Source organism: Crocodylus porosus, unplaced genomic scaffold (genome assembly GCF_001723895.1).
Source record: "Crocodylus porosus isolate Cpor-Errol unplaced genomic scaffold, CroPor_comp1, whole genome shotgun sequence".
Taxonomy (NCBI): domain Eukaryota; kingdom Metazoa; phylum Chordata; order Crocodylia; family Crocodylidae; genus Crocodylus; species Crocodylus porosus.
This window is the reverse complement of record NW_017728933.1, coordinates 4,135,078-4,149,338: the sequence shown is the minus strand read 5'-3', so window position 1 is coordinate 4,149,338 and position 14,261 is coordinate 4,135,078. Positions and strand designations below refer to the sequence as shown.

At 48.4% G+C, this 14,261-nt stretch overlaps 2 long non-coding RNA genes across 2 annotated transcripts in view; one reads left to right on the top strand and one right to left on the bottom strand.

Moving 5' to 3' along the window:
- The window catches only part of LOC109317390, a 15,020-nt gene extending 13,816 nt beyond the window's left edge, over positions 1-1,204 (bottom strand). The window contains exon 1 of the long non-coding RNA XR_002103040.1: positions 879-1,204. This is a non-coding gene — a long non-coding RNA (uncharacterized LOC109317390). The remainder of the gene's footprint in view (positions 1-878) is intronic.
- The window catches only part of LOC109317389, a 24,868-nt gene that overhangs the window by 2,728 nt on the left and 7,879 nt on the right, over positions 1-14,261 (top strand). Inside the window, exon 2 of the long non-coding RNA XR_002103039.1 lies at positions 8,427-8,434. This is a non-coding gene — a long non-coding RNA (uncharacterized LOC109317389). The remainder of the gene's footprint in view (positions 1-8,426; positions 8,435-14,261) is intronic.

The following is a 14,261-nucleotide window of genomic DNA, read 5'->3' as shown; positions in this document are numbered from 1 at the left end:
CTCTTTTGGAGGCTGAACAGGTTCAGGTCCTGTCGCTTCTCCTCGTAGGGCCTGCCCTGCTGTCCCCTGATCATGCGAGTGGCCGCCTCTGGACCCTCTCCATGTTGTCGACATCCCTCTTGAAGTGTGGCGCCCAGAACTGGACGCAATACTCCAGCTGCGGCCTGACCAGTGCTGCATAGAGGAGGAGGATCACCTCCTTGGATCTCTGAGGCGGCTCTGAAGCTCTTCGGGAGCTCTGAACTGCTTCAGGAAGCCTAAGGAGGCCAGCGCTTTGACCCAGATGTGCTGCTTCGGACCCCGAAGCGTCCAAAGCTTCTCCAGATCTGAAGCCTCACACAGCCCTAGTAAGTATGAAGCTGCACTGCGGTAGATGAAATTGTTCGGAGAGGGAGTTGGGTGAGAGAACTGAGTTCGCTGATGTGTTCGCCTGGGTGAGGAGCTGCCTGCTAGCCAGGCTTACATGCAGCGTTACCCTTCAGGCTGTTACGGTACCGAATGTCATAGCAGGGCATAGCCCTGGAGATATATGTTAAATGCATTAGGCGAGGAGCTGTACTATAACCGGCAGGAGCAACGCCAAATTGCTCAAGATTCACTGCCATGTATGCTTCCAGCTCAATGACAAATGGTGGGTGCAATCTTGAAAGCAGTGGAGAATCAAAAGCCACTTTGTGCATTTGTTGATGCACCTGGTGGTACAGGAAAAACATTTTGCTTCTACACGATTGTTTCAGCAGTGCGCTGGGAAGGGAAGATTGCATCGGCTGTGGCATCCAGTGGAATTGCTGCTACCATGCTTACAGGAGGCAGGACTGTGCACTGAAGGTTCAAGGTACCCTTGGATGTGTTGAAAACCAGCACCTGCAGCGTAGAACAGTCTGACCTTGCTGAGCTGATTTGAGAAGCAGCTATCATCATCTGTGATGAAGCACCAATGGCTCATCGGTACATGCTGGAGGCTGTAGAACAGACACTGTGAGATTTACTGCAGAGCAATTTACCTTTTGATGGCGAGGTGATATAGTAGTGCTTGGGCATGATTTTCGGCGCATTCTGCCTGTTGTGAAAAATGCCTCATGGCTACAAATAGTAGAGGCATGCTTCAAGCGATCTGAGTTGTAGAACCACTTCCAGATTTTCCAACTTGGTGAGAACATGCGACTATGTAAGGGAGGTTTTGATGCACAAAGTGCAAAATACGCTTCAATGGCTTTTGGATCTGGGAAATGGCCAAGTTCCAAATACTGACTAAATCATTACCCTGCCTCCTAATCTCTGCATGCCTCTTGATCCCTCAGCAAGGATAGAATGGCCATTTCCAAACCTATTGAGTAGCTATCAAAATCCAGGATGGACATCTGAAAGAGCTATTTTGGCAACACGTTATTCCATTGTAGAGGAGGTCAACAGTGCTACTGGGGCAAAATTTCCAGGCCAAGAATGGAGTTGTATAAGCACAGGTGCTCTTTCAGAGGATGAACGTGTTATGGCTGTGCCAACTGAGTACCTGAATTCTGTGGAGGTGTCAGGTTTGCCTCCACATCAGCTCCACCTTAAGCCTGGGATGCTCATCATGCTTCTATGAAATCTTGCCCCTAAGGTCTGTACACTGGAATGTGGCTATTGGTGCAGGCCGTCATCAACAGCAGACTACGTGAGGCAAAAATTGTTGGATCAGAAAGAACAGTACTTATTTCTCACATAGCACTGAAGCTGATGACACATTTCCATTCATGTGGACATGTCGACAGTTCCCTGTGCAGGTGGCATTCAGCATGACCATCAATAAAGCCTAAGGGCAAACATTAAAAAGAGTAGGAGTGTTCCTTCTGCATCTTGTCATCACTCATGGACAGCTTCCAGAATCTCCCACCCAGAAATCATCCGATTTGCAGTGACTGCTGACTTGGGTAACAAACCAGCAATGTTGTGTATACAGAAGTGTTGTAAAGCTCTTATAGTAAAAAAGTGTCTATGTTTGAGCATTTTGTATATGCAGAAATGTTGTGACGCTGTTGAAGTGCAATAAAATATGATCTCAAGCAAAAATTGGCTTATTGGATTTTCATGCAAGTGATGCTGCGCTGGGCATCTAAGTATATATCAATTTGTGCAGTTAATAGGTGTATAAGTGGTACGTTATGCATACATGTAGTATTAAAAAACCCTCAGTGCTGCCCTGCTGTGCCTCACCCTGTGCATTGCAGCCAGGAGAGATGGGTAGATAACAAGGGAAATCGCTCTGTGCGGCCTACGCATGGTTCTCACTGGGCTTTGGGGCCTGGAGATGATGGCAAAACCCGGCCCAGTGCCACGGTCCTGAGCTTCGCACTGGGCAGGGGAGCCAGGAAATACCGCCAGAGAGCTAAGAACCTGCCCCGTGCTGCCGCGCTGTGGCGCACCCAGGACTTCGGGGCCAGGAGGCGAGGGCAGAGGGAGAGAGCGGCTCGGAGCCACGGGAGCTGGAGCCGGGCGGGACCGCGCTGCTCCGGGCAGACGCACGGTTCCCGAACAGGCATCGCAGTCTTGCGTTTCCATTGGTCAACTTGAGGCGTGAGGTGCTTGGGTGGACTGGCCGCATGGGCGGGTCAGCCCTTCCTCCAGTCTTTGCTCTGATTGGCCTCTGCTGGACGAGGCGGGCCAAGGCGCTCCTCGTTCGCACTCTGATTGGCTGCCAAGGCGCGGTGGGTGTGTGCACTCTTCTGTGTGCCGATTGGTCTAACTCTGATCCTCAGCAGCCGCGTGCAGCTGCTTGTGTGTCTGCCGCTGGGTCCGATGCTGCTGGTCCGGGCACCCCGGTGGTCCCGGGGAGCGGCGGCGGGTCTGCGGGTGCCGTGACGGGTCATGCGGGACACCGCGGTCCCCACGGTGCCTGGCAGGCGCTCTTGAGGCCGATGTTAGCAGCACAACCCGCGTTGGAGCTCTCTCCTGGAGGGATGAGAAAAGAAAAGCCTGCTGCTGTTCAGTAAACGTTGCAAGGAGCCCTTTGGGTTCTGGAGGCGAGACTGGGCTTCTTGGTGTAAAACACCAGGGTGCGACTGAGTGACCCTGCTTCTCCTGGTGCTCCCTGTGAAGCATGTGAATCTGCAGGTGTGAGGAGCATGGGTGTGTGCACAGCGTGTGTAGACCAGACCGCAATGGACGGAGGGAGCCCAGGACTGTCTGTACAGGGGAAGTGGAGCCAGGCCTTCCTCTAGCATTACCTTGCATATGTCCCTGTACACTCATCTGTGCAGTGAATGTACAACAGGAATGTTCTGCCTCTGCACACAGCATTAAAAAAGCAAAGAAAAAACCCTGCTGTCCCGAGTCGCCTGCTCTGCATTGCAGCCCGCAGGTGAAGCTATAGAAAGCAAACTCTGCTCGATGTGGGGCTGAATCGGGAGCTGCAGGGCTTGGCAGAGGTGGTGGGCCCGACCTGCGGGATGCAGTGGTTGCAGGGCTGTGGGGGCATGAGCTGGTGCTGGTCCATGGGGATGGTGGGGCTGGCTGTGGGGATAGGCTTATGTTCTGAATGCTGACAGGTTTAGGTGAGTTGAGCGCCTGGCTGGTGAGCCGTAGTAAGATTGGGAAACTTTTGGCCTTTACTGAGATGCAGTTCTTGCCACATGGGAAGCCTTAAGGTCAGAGATAGAGGTGGCTCTGATGTCTGGTCACCTCCTGGGGTGGTGCAGCAGCTGAGTCAGGGTTTTCAGGTAACAGTATTGGATCCAGGCTCCCGGCTTGCCACCTAAGCCCCACTTTAGATGCGCAAGGTCTCTTTCTTTTGGCTCTGCCCCTGCGTCTCAATCTGCACCTCATTTCCACGTACCAAGTGTTCCATGCAACCGGTTCCCACTTCAGGGGGGTGCAGTGATGATCAGGGATTGTGGTTTTCTCTGATAAAAAAAATGACAAGTTTGGTGATTTAAAAATTGAAAATTCTGTGAAGAAAAAATCCAAAACACATGATAAAAATTAAAGGCCCCTCACGGCCCTTCTAGTGCCCTTCACTCCCCACTACAGCCTCCCCAGTCCTGCTCGTGCCTCTTACTCCCCCCACAACAGCCTCCCAGCCCCACACACCTGGTGGGGGCGGGGATCTAGCTGAGGGCGGCCACGAAGGGCAAGCAGAAATTAAGGCATGCTGAGAGGACCCTCTCCTTCAAAGGCAGAACGGGGTAAGACTTCACCTGTCTCGTCTTCTTTCTCTTTCTCTCTCTGTCTCTTTCCTTCTCTTGACCATGGAGGTATGTTTATAAAAAGCAGGTATACAAACCAGTTTATATTTTATACTGAAAGCTCCTACTATGATTGTGGTAGACTCTTTAAACAATTCTTTAATATCAGCTCATGGACACAAATTGGCTGAGTAATTTGTGCCCACGTTATGCCAGTAGGATCCCTTTGACTTCTTCTCAGACTGAGATTGGCCTTGGAGGCCTTGGTTGGGTCTTGCCTGAATCCAAGAGACAATGAGCTTTTTTATAATCCCTGATCTACTCCCAATGGTTGAAGATTTGAAGGACTAAACTCATCTCTCTCTTTGCTAAGTCCTTCAGATCTTGTGACTTATTCTTTTGGGATACTTAGCCAGGTTTGGTTTTTTTTTCATTTGTTTGTTTTTTGCATCTGAGACACAGTGAAAAGGAATTTTGTCCTCTGTAAGCATCAGGAAGGGTGTTTCAGGCTGTTATCCTTTGTTAGCTGGACAAACCTGACTTAATACTCTTTACCAATATTCTTTGACATTAGATATAAATCTGCTATTTTGCAATGTGACAGGTCCACTTTTTACATCAATGCATTGCTCAGTTCATGGGACATAAGAGTTTGTATTTGGAGAACTCCACAGCTAATTCTTTTGGTGCCGCGCGGGGGTACTGTCTCATCTTTGACTTCCAACATGGGACAAGATTGGTTTGGTATTGCTTTTCCCATTCACATTTTGTAACATTCATAATCAAATTAGAAGTTATTACTCTTGTAACTAACTAGAACCAATTTCCAGCAATGGCAAATTAAAAGGAGGGCTTTGTAACACAGCCTGGAAATAACACTAGTTTTTGCCCCTGGATGCAAGACATGCAGATAACATGAAATCATGTCTGTAAACTAAAGGAAAAGAAAAAAGGAAAGAGAGAAAAAGATAAGGGAAACAGTTAAGCCATGCAAGGTGTGTACATAGCAAGTGTGGGCCATTAATAATTAAGTACCTTGTGTACAAAAACAAGTCAAAGACCTGCTAGAGGTTATTAGGAAAAGTAAAGCAGTGGAATAATGAGGGAAAACAGCAGGCAGAGTGTTGTAGCTCTTTGCCTCATTATATTTGGAGGAGACTAAAGAGAAGCAGTGTGTCCGTTTAACTGAAAGTGCTCAAAAAGGCTCAGAAAGGGTGCAGTTGGGAAGGCAAGCATAGGATTTTAAAAGCACGTATCAGGTAGCTCAGGGAAACCTATTTCCATCCACCCTGTTGATGAGAAGTGTGAGGAAGTTTGTAATGTCTCTGCAAAGAATAGGATGCATGTGTTTTGTTAATACCTGTAAAAAGAGACTCAGTTGCAGAAATGGATAGATGAAAGAGTGAACCACTGCATATATAATTAGAGGTGTGAAGGACTAAAGCGATGTGGTGATAAATGAGTACAGGAAACAATACAGCTGTGTATAAATGCATCCATGGAAAAGTCTGACTAAATAGGGCTCAGTGGGATCCTGATCTCGGTTAAAAACTATGATTTGAGCAGCACAGCAAGGGCTGTGTTCTGGTCTTGACTGTAGAGGACCCAGATGTATGGAGCTTAGCACTACCAAAATTCACATGTTTAGAAGGGCCTAGACTGAAAGTCCAGAGCCATCTAACTCTGACCTCCTGCATCCAGCAGGACAGAAATGTCATTGATGTTCCCTTACATTGAGTCTAAGCACCTAACTGAAACACCTTCCACAAAGGCCAATCTGGACAGGAAGGTGTGGAGCGATTCACCCTACTGCTAGGCACTTTGTTCCTGTAGTTAATCACCTACATGATTTAATATCTGATCCTTATTCCCAGTCTGAATGTTCCTGGCTTTTACTTTCGGCCACTGCATTTTACTTTGCTTTTGTTCAGAACAGTGCTGATCCCTTAGATACCGGACCTCTTGCATAGTCTGCAAATCATTGTTATGGTTCTACAACCATAGAAATGCCGCTTTATTAGGAGGTATGTGCCACAGAGAGACTAAGCCAGTGGTTCTCAACTTTTTTTAAGACTTGAGGCATCCCTCCATAACCTTTGTCAACTGAGTGCTTAACAGCTTATATCTTCACACCTTGCAGCCAGCACCTTTCAAAGGATCTTGTAGCACCCCATAGTGTTACGGTACCCTGGTTGAGAACTACTGGCCCAGGCACGTCACACAATTTGTACCTGAGCACATACAGAAGCCCATGTAGTGGGCCCAAGGGACCTTTGCAGTGCAAAATGGAGGCACTTATGAAAGTTTGGGCCTGGTGGTGGAAGGCCAGTTTGAATCCCCCTTTGGAAAGCAGGTGCTTGAGCTCTGTTTAAGTCCCATGTAGATGCCTAAGGAACCACTTGGAATCTGTCCTTTGTGTGGATACAGGCCTGTGTATTCAAAGCTACCAGGTGCCTAAATCGGGCTTTCCCCTACCTAGCAGTGTGGAAAGCAAGGAAGAGAGAAAGGCATTGATTTTCCAAAGACAGAGGGAGCCAGGAATCGAATCCAGGCACCCTGCTGCAATCCAGTCCTGCTCTAACCTCCCAGACTCTGCTATCCTCCTTGTCAATCATAGGATCATAGAAGAGTAAGGCTGCAGGAGATCCCAGGGGGTCGTCTAGTCCAGCATCCTGTCCAAACCATCCCATACAAGTGCTAGTCTAACCTATTGCTAAAACTACAAACAACCCTGTCACATAGCTAGAAGGCCTATAGCGCAAGGACACGACAAACACCCTAACCTGCTGCAGGTAGAGCAGGGGGACAAGGGCAGTGTCAATGTCCTGACACTACAAGGGTGTTATCTACACATGTGAGGATCCAAGGAAGAGGACCGTGCACCCCTGTATGGAAGAAGGCAAAAAAGCCAGTTTTTACACCAATCGTGCGGCGGCTGATTGCTGCAGCTGCTTCTGGGAGTAGCTGCAGCAGTCGGCCGGCGCTTGCAGAGGGTGTACCAGCGCTCTCAGGGGTGCACATGTACCCCAGTGCACACTGTACATGTCGCCACTGGGTTTTCATTCCCACAAGGGCACCAGCAGATCCCTGTCAAAGTCTCCCCTTGGCTGCAACCAGCACCTGGAGGCAGGGAAAATCCTTCTGACTCCAAGTGGCACAGAAGCTTGAGAAAAGCCACATACCCTCCACTCTGTTCTGCAACCTGAGAACAGCGAACACCACCACAACTCCTTTCTGTCCCCATTTTCTTTCATAAACTTATTTTGGCCCCTTTAAAAACATAACACAAGTGTCCTTCTGACCGGGTCAGACCAATGGTCCATCAAGCACTGTATCCGTCTCCCATAGTGGCAGAAATGGCTGCTATACAGGGAGAGCGGGACCCCAGGTCTCTCTGATCGGTTGTGTGAACACGGGCAGGAAGGGATTCCCCAGCACGAGGTGCTGCGCTGTAGGAGCTGTTGCCCTGGGGGTTTATGCAGAGGGCTGCAGGTTTCCAGAGAAAACTGAGTGCATGGAAACCCCCGAACGTTAGGGCTCAAAAGAGAGACATTTCACCTGCTAGACGCATGCTCTGGCCCTGGTCACTTAACAACTGGTCTGGGTCTCTGTTCTTGCAGACCGTGGACACACCAGAAGGAGAAGTGGACAGGGAGCAGGAGGAAAAAGGCGAGGAAGGAGGAAAGCCAGCCAGAGAAATGGGATGCGAAGGAAAGGGACTTTGGACAGAGTGGCCTCCCTGCCTTTAGGTCTTGATGATATATTAGCCAAATTTTGGCTATGTGAGCCCTTGGGCAAGCTCCCTGTAACCCGGAAGTGGGTCTCTGCCCTTGACGCTGTTGCACTCGTGCAGCAGTCAGGTGGCAGGTGGACAGCCCTGTAAGCAAGGCGTGTGTCACCACCACCTCGTTTGTAAAGGCCTTGCACATCTCAATCGGGGTCCAGGCCAACTGCCAGACGTGGCTGCCAATGGCGCAGCCTCCTGTAAGCGGGGTGCATGCTGCCTCCTACCACGTGAGGACAAGAGGCAATTTAAACATGCATAGCACTGGACATCCTGTAATTGGAAGGCTACGTGTGCTGCCACAACCAGTCAGTCAGAGAGAAGCCCTGAAATATGTGCCAAAAATAACAAGAATCATAGCAACACGAACTAGTTAAGAACCACTGGACAGAACGCCATCTACCAACAGACACGGAGTGCCACGCTGGCTGGCACCAGCCGTGGCACTCGAGCACTGACCCAAGAGCAATGAAGGCAAGTATCTCGGGTGAGAAGTCCGGTGTCCCCACGCACGCTCCTCTCAGCACCCACACGCCCCATCTTTCCAGCCTCTCCAGCCGATTCAACACCACGCACAACTCTCAGGCTTTCAGACTCGGCTCATGCAGCTGCTCGGCGCACGCACTCTTCACCGCATATTCAGACATGCACGCTCATGCACGCGCACGTGCACCCCACCCAAGATGGTGCCTCATGCTGCTTTTGTAGTGGCCGCCTCATGCCACCTGCCAATCGTATCATAGTCCAATCACTGCTTGCCCATCTCAATCAATCAATGTCGCTCAGCAGTCTCATTTTCTTGGACCACTCGTATTCATGATCATGTCATCACTTATTAGCCTAAAGTTCCCGCTGTTTGGCTATCTAACAAGGTTTCAACTGCGCATGCCTCAGTATCCCAAGTATGTCGTCGTGTCATTGAGGTCAGACGTTTAGATGGTCCAGAGGCTTCTAACCTCTAGAAACCCTACACATGCATGACTGCTATTACGACTAGGCCAGGACTTGCACTGTTTACAGGACAGTGCCTGCTTCTGCCTCGCAAGGAAGTGCTAAAGACTGTGTAGGACCCTGAGCCCCCTGATGGGTCATGAGAAGGTAACGGGAATCATGCATGTGGGGCGATGTTGAAATGCCGCCATCACTGGAAGCTCAGGCTGTCAGTGTAATGGCCTGAATTTGGGTTGGTTTGCTTTTCCAAACCGTTTGTGGTGTCACATAAAACTTGTGAGCACTGGTTTTTATAACATGCAGTATATTTGCTTGATCTTTAAGCTGTTACTTTTTTCTAGGATTCTGTTCTGCGAATTTCCTTGCCCTCAGAGGGCATCACCTCACACCTTTTGGCTTCCTGCTTCCATTTTCATTTACTGATTGTATTGCATCGTTAGAGGGCAAAGATCAGGGCCGCTTTCTGGTAGGCCCCATAGACGTACTTGTAATAGTAGCTGGCGTCTTTGAGAGAAGGAGGATTTTTTGTCCGCTCCGGTTTCCTCGCTACTGCCCTTGTGAACTCCTGTTCAACTTGTATGAGCACTAGTGCTGAGCAGTGGGGACCCAATGTCTGAAAAAGTCTACTTGCCCTTGCACTGCTGAAGAACTAAAACCCCAGGTTTGGTTTTCGTTCTCATTGTTTGCAAGGAAGACTGGAGAACAGATTGGCAGGATGTTGGTGTTTTTTCCCCAGAGGAATTCAGCCTTTCTGACGGTCAGGTTATTGGAGGCTGGACGTGGCAATTTGTCTTGACAGTTTTGCATATGAGCCTTAAAAGGCACCCTTTGGCCATGTACAGCCCGTCCTCTGGAACAGCCTTCTTGTGCCACTGCTCCTCAGCAACATTTTCAGTTTCATGGGTAGCCCTGAAACTATGGCCTGAATCTCTCCCCCTCGATTTGTATTTCCTTAAAAAAATCCTCCTGTGTCAGAGCACTGGACTTAACTGCTGGGTGTTATAATTGGGTCTACTTGAGCAGTTGAAACATGGTATGGTCATTAGTGGCATTTATTGTATTGTGGGGGGATAGAGACATGCCTTGCACTGGTATTGGAAAGTGAGGAGTATGGTTTTTGAAAGCTTAGCTGTAAGATTTCTGCATTTTTGGCAAAACTGTCAGGTTTTGTGTCCAGCCCTAGTTATTGCAGTGCAGGGTTGCATTATGCTGGGAGTCTACTGAGGATGTGGTATTTAGGGAGGGTGATATTAAGCATACAAAGGAAATTAAATGTTTTCGTATATGGCACCTTTTACTGGACTGCACTGTGACTGTAGGTCCAAGAAGCAGGGTGGCTGTTGTGTGAGACAGCATGCCTGGGGCTCATGTCGCTGCATCACTGCAGCTCTCTTTTCTTTTATAGCCAGTCAGTAATGTCCTAGTTGTACCCACATTCCTTAAGCACTGTGCCCCGCTTCTACTTATACATCCTGCTTTTTGGCTGGATGTATAAAACCCCTGACACTTGGTTGAATAAATTGGTTGCCTAACCTTTTCTATACCCGGAGCCATAAACACCTGCATTATTTATTAAATAATTAGGCACTGAATTATGTATTAAATATCTACCATAAACATAACTCTGCCTACGAGACATATTCTTGAATGAGAGCAGTGATGCACTGGTACTAAGATATGCATCCTTCAGTGTTGGCGTGTGCTCGATCAAATGGTTTCTTTGTGAGGCAAAGACAACATGTTCTTGGGTCATGCCAGAGACTCAGGTGGGGTGAGGGACTATGTTGCTGGGGGGCTGAACTAATTGGTAGAACGCCTTGATTGGTTGTATGCAGATAGGGTGTGGAGACCTGTCTTGATTGGGTTCCATATTTGGGTTTAGACAGGGATAGGAACATCTCTGATTTGAAGCAGAGGGGGTGTGATGGCCGTGAGTGGGGCTGGGCTGGGTGGTGGTGATGGGACAGCTGTTTGGTCTGGGTGTGGGACAGGTTGTTGCCCTGTTTTGTTGTGTTGTGAGCAATCCCCTAACTAGTACTTGGTGCGGTTTTCCGCACGGTAGGGGCGTCCTGGCTTGTCGGGTTAAAGTTAGTGTGGTCATAGGGTAGCTTGTTTGGCTGCTCCCTGTGGGGCTTCTTCTTAATGGGGTGCACACGGGAGGGCCTTGTCGTGGCAGTAAGAGTGAAGGCTGGCAGTACTGGGGACAGAGGTGTGACGTGACTGGGATGTGAGGATTGTTTGGCTGCATCTCGGAGCGTAGGACAGGTGCAAATTGTAACGTGCTTGGTGCAACGTGAGGGGTGAGGGTTGGCATGGACAGCATGCACTTCACAGGTACTGGTTGGAGTCCACTAGTTTGGATTCTTGATGGGATTTGCTGGGTGTTGTGTTGGGAAGGGGTCTGCGGGCACAGGTGGTGGCGACTGCCCGTAACCTATGGGCCTGGTTTTGGTGTGCGCACAGAGACAGCCCCTACTTTGGCTGGCTGTAGGCTGAGGCTTGAAACTGGTGGTGGGTTGTAGGTTGCTGAGGGAAGTGCGGCTGTGTTGGCCTTCAGCTTATGTGAAATATGAGATGCTCCTGCGGCTGTACGTCTCCCCGCCCCGTTTATTGTTCTCTCTTTATTAACCACCCTCCCCCCCGTCTTACCTCACTCCCCTGTTCGGTTTGGCACCTTCTCCCCCTTTTTCTTGCCCTTGGCTCCTGCCTCTTTGCCCCTCCTGGAGTTTCAGCCCAATTTCAGCCCTCCCCATTTCATTTTTGCCTCTCTTCCCTCACATCCTTCTTCCTGCTGTGCTCTGGCATTGTGTCACCAACTTTTCCCCCTGGGTTGCTCTGGTATCATCCTTGTCTTTGAACCTTGGTCTGCCCCCATCTTCTACCAAAAGGGTATTGCTTAGGGTGTATCCTGTCTGGGGCTGTGCCCGAGGCTGCTGGCACTTTTTCAGTTAGCTTACATGCTGGTGGTAGAGAAGCGACTTCTCCCCATGGGGATTTTATGGTTGGGGGGTGTCTGTGGTGTTAAGAGCCCAGAGTGCACCCTGTCTGGTGGTGGTGCAAAGTGAGGCTTTAGCCCTTTTCTTCCCTGTCATGGCGGGGGGGCAGGAGGGATGTTGGCAGTGTCTCAGCTGAAGGGGAAACGAGGGGGCATTTTCGCATAGAGCAGAATGGGCTCAGTGCAGTGTCAGAGAATTTCTGGAAAGCAGCATGCGATGGCAGGTAAGCTGCTCCTTATGGATGCTTATGGATCTCTGGATTAATTTAGTCTGTACAAATGCAGCTGTCTACCCTGCCTTCAGCTGAGTTCCAGCTGATAGGGCTAAGTGTAGGTACCTCTCTGCCCAGAAGGCGCCAAGGCCCAAGAGGATGAGAGAACAGTCTGCCACGTGCACGTTTGTCATGGGATCGATGCTGGCCTCACAGATAGCTGTGTAAACTCACCCCAGGTCTGCAGCTTCCTGGGACCCCCACCCTTGAGCTTCCTGTTCAAGTGTGCTTATGGAGCAGATGTACAGAAACTCTCAGTGGTTGAAAAAAAGCTTAAAAAATTGTTCCATTTTTTGGGGAAGCTAGTCATTTTATACCATTGTAAGCAAACATTTTTGGTGTTTCCTGAGCATTTTAATTGCACTTTGCCAGTAACTAATGTAATTTTTCATTTTTTTTGCTTTCACAGTGATGTCCTCAACATTTGTTAACCTCTTCCACTGGCTCTACTACCTTTCATTCTCTGTATGAAAATGGCAAGTCTTCTTTCAAAAGCCATACAGTACCCAGTGGAGCCCACCTCCTAATGAAAGGTATGTACCACATTTTATGGAAACAATTTGGTTGTAGGTCAGAGAATGAGGAAGACTCACGTGTGAGACAGCATGCCTGGGCTCGTGTGGCTGCACAACTGCAGCTCCCTTTCCTTTTATAGCAAGCCAGTAAGCAACGGCATTTCTTAAGAACTGTGCCTGTCTCTCTCTCCCTATATCTCTATCTGTATATATCTCTATATCACCACATATCTCTGTCTCTAGCTCCATATACCTTTATGTCCAATGGAACGTGCTCCTCCTCTCTTGCTAGGGCTCCATAGCTGATCTCCAAGCAAACCATTGCAGGTGGGCATGCGACTTCTAGCACCCTATATTTCTAGCTGTATATATCTGTAAGTCCATTTATCACTACCTCCATATATCTCTGGCTCTATAAAACTCCAGCTCTATATCTCTCTGGCTCAAAATCTCTCTGGCACCATGCATATCTGGCTCTGCATATCCCTGGCTCTTTATATCCCTGCCTCCACATATCTCTGTCCCCATAGATATCTGGCTCCATAAAACTCCAGGTCTATACATATTTGGCTCCATATATTTCTGGCTCTGTATATTTGTACCTCCATATATTTCTGGCTCCATAAAATTCCAGCTCCATGTATATCTGGCACCATGTATATCTCTGCCTCTATATATCTCTGGCTCCATAAAACTCCAGCTCTATATATCTCTGGCTCTGTATGTCTCTGGCTCCATAAAACTCCACATTTATGTATCTCTGGCTCCATGTATCTCTAGCTCTATATATCTCCCCGTTCTCTATATATGTCTGGCGTCATATATCTCTGGCTCCACAAATCTCTGAGTCCGCAAATCTCTAGCTCAATATATATCTCTGGCTCCATAAAACTTGAAATGTATATATGCCCTGCACCATATAGCTCTGGTGCCATACAACTGCGGCTCCATCTAGCTCCGGCTCCGTATATCTCTGGCGTTATATATAACACATGTTAGATATTTCTCGTGATATATAGCTTTGGCTGCTATAGCTCTGGTTCCATATAGCTTTGGTTGCATATAGCTCTGGCTCTATATTTCACTGGCTTTATATAACTCTGGTTCCATAAAAGTCCAGATCCATATACCTCTAGCTCCATATACCTTTAACTTTATGTATCTCAGGCTTTATATATCTCTAACGTTATATATCTCCAGATCTATATATGTAGTGTGCTATATATCTCTGGATCTATATATCTCTGGCTCCACATACCTCTGGTGCCATATAACTCTGGCTCCGTATAGCTCTGGCTATATATATATATCCGCAGTTATATATATCTGTGGCTATCTATAACTTCCTCCATAAAATTCCAGATCTATATCTCAGGCTCTATATATTTCTGACTTCATAAATACCTGGCTCTATATATCTCTGGCTCTATACATCTCTGGGCCCATATACCTCAGTCTCTATCTATCTCTGCCCCTGTATATCTCTGCCTCTGTATATCTCATGCTTTATATGTCTTTGGCTCTATATGTCTCAGGCTCTGTATATCTCCTCCTCCATATATCTCTGGCTTCATTTATCTC